This window comes from Palaemon carinicauda, chromosome 36, assembly GCF_036898095.1.
Source record: "Palaemon carinicauda isolate YSFRI2023 chromosome 36, ASM3689809v2, whole genome shotgun sequence".
In the NCBI taxonomy this organism is placed as follows: Eukaryota; Metazoa; Arthropoda; class Malacostraca; order Decapoda; family Palaemonidae; genus Palaemon; species Palaemon carinicauda.
The window spans coordinates 75,780,064-75,782,563 of NC_090760.1; the positions used below are offsets into that span (position 1 = coordinate 75,780,064).

A 2,500-nucleotide genomic window follows, 5' to 3' on the forward strand; every position below is an offset into this window, starting at 1 on the left:
CTATTTTATAAAATCCGTTGAAATTGAATAAAAAAATATATATACGAATGAATTCAGAAGTTTTAATCCTAAAAAGATGGTTTAGTTGTTGTAAAAAAGTTAATTTTATAAAATCTGTTAAAATTTAATAAAAAATATATACGAATGAATTCAGAAGTTTTAATCCTTAAAAGATGGTTTAGTTGTTGTAAAGAAGTTAAATTTTATAGCTGAATTTGCTTCGAGAATCGTGGATTTTATTTATTACAAACTCTCAGCTCTGAAATCCAAATGTCAGCAAAATTGTGTATCAAAATAAAAAATGATACTTGAATAATTATTTCAACTATATTCAAGTAGTTCTTATTTCAGCTATCAAAACATTCTTTTTCTTTACGTGTTATTTAGATTATTGCTGACATCTGTTCCAGTGACATTATCTTAAATACATAAAAATTATATCCAAAAATAAATTAGTAGCAAATCCTGAGTGGAAAAGCCAAGTAACATTTTGTCTTCTTTTCAGTTTAAAACTTTTATATTTGTAAAAATATGAAAAAGCAAAGTTTGAATATTTCAGTTTTCAAAAATTCTAATAATGAAACTTTTTTTATTTGTAAAATTATGAAAAAGCCAAGTTTGAACATTTCAGTTTTCAAAAAAGCAAAGTTTGAACATTTAAGTTTTCAAAAAGTCTTATAATGAAACTTTTATGTTTGTGAAATTATGAAAAAGCAAAGTTTGAACATTTCAGTTTTCAAAAAGTCTTATAATGAAACTTGTATATTTGTAAAATTATAAAAAAGCAAAGTTTGGACATTTCAGTTTTCAAAAAGTCTGATAATCAAAAGAAATATCCTTAGTCTTAATTTCAATTCATCAAAATTAAACATATTCAAAATTTGAAAATTAATAGTAAATATTAAAATATCAAATTCATGAAAAATTTCAAAATTATTTGTTTTCTTTTTATTTCAGGACTGATGTTCCATAATAAATAATAAATTATAAAAATTCAATTCATCAAAATTAAGCACAAATATAAATTGAAAACTAATTAAAGAAATTTAAAAGCGAATTTAATGAAAAGTACTGAATTCAAAATGTAAAATTTCAGAACTGATGTTCCACGAAGTTCCTTATATAAAGAATTTTCATGCATGGTATAAAAAAAAATACTTAATACTTACAAGTACAAATCGTGTTTCTTAGTATCACAGTCGTAGCAAAAATACGTATTGAGTGAGGGACTTAAAGAGTTGTGACTGGTGCATATCCAAAATCATAAGGATCTGTTTGATGGAAGCCAGCCTCGGAAAATCTTGAGGTAGCCCGGTTGAATCCTGGACAGCTTGACCAAATCTTGAGGTAACCAAGTTTGAATGAACCCAGTTAAGCAAAAACTTGAGATAGCTCAATTCAAGCTTCACCGAATCTTGAAGGAACCAAATTGGAATGTACCCAGTACAGCAAAATCTTGAGATACCTCAATTGAAAGCTAAGCCAGTCTTGAGCAAACCTAGTCTATACCAAGCCAGTAAAGTAAGAGCTCTGAAGACAGGCCAAGTTACTAGAAACCAGCTTACAAGAATCTTGCAGCAGGCTAACTAAGCGCGGAATGAAGCGATGTCCGTTTGGCTATGGTGAATCTAATCCTCGGCGCAATGAGGGTGAAGATGGTCGAGACGCAGGCCAGCTCTTGGTGCTCTGTACTATCCATCTATTCCTTAGCACATCAAAACACTCTATCATCTTTCAGATGGGTAAAATAGGCGTTTTAAGTGCTGACGAAAAGTAGAAGCCACGGCCTGTTCTGGTGGTAAAATCGCTAAGGAAGGAACATGAAACAGACATGCAATCTGATGTTCTGGAAGAAACTCTTGGTAAGCAGACTATTTTGATGAGTGGTTTCTTTCTGAAGAGCAGACTCTCATATACAGAACTTCGAGTTAGGGGGAGTGTTCTGATTATCGGCTATTCCTACTGAAAAACTCTTGCAATGTCTTTTATTGTCAGTATTCTTTGCAAACATTCACAAACCAGCCTCTTGCTCATGTGACCCGTGCACTGAAAATACTGTTTCTGCTGCTATCAGCTAAGAACTAAAAAATCTTCACAGTTAAAACTCTTCGTGTGGGAACATCAAAACGGGAAAATGATGACGATCAGCGTAGCTTGCTTCGGAGTTTTGCTCTAGTGAAGAGAATCATTCACGTGTCTTCGTCATTCGGTGATTTGAGTAAGATTGAAGGCATTTGGGGCTGGAGTCTTCTTTTTAAAAGTGAAGAACATTTATCCTGAGGAGAAAGAGGGCAATCATAAAGAGATAATAACTAGTGCATATAAAACAAGTATAACACGTGTATTGTCAAAGAGCGGAAAATGCAGTTTCACTGTATATATATATATATATATATATATATATATATATATATATATATATATATATATATATATATATATATAGATAATATATATATAGATTATATATATATATATATATGTATATATTTATATATAT

At 30.2% G+C, this 2,500-nt stretch overlaps 1 protein-coding gene across 1 annotated transcript in view; it reads right to left on the reverse strand.

The window, feature by feature from the left end:
- The window catches only part of LOC137628917 (potassium channel subfamily T member 2-like), a 671,513-nt gene that overhangs the window by 455,985 nt on the left and 213,028 nt on the right, over window positions 1-2,500 (reverse strand). The window contains 1 exon segment of the mRNA XM_068360201.1: window positions 1,170-2,276. The gene's annotated coding sequence lies outside the window, so the exon portion shown is untranslated.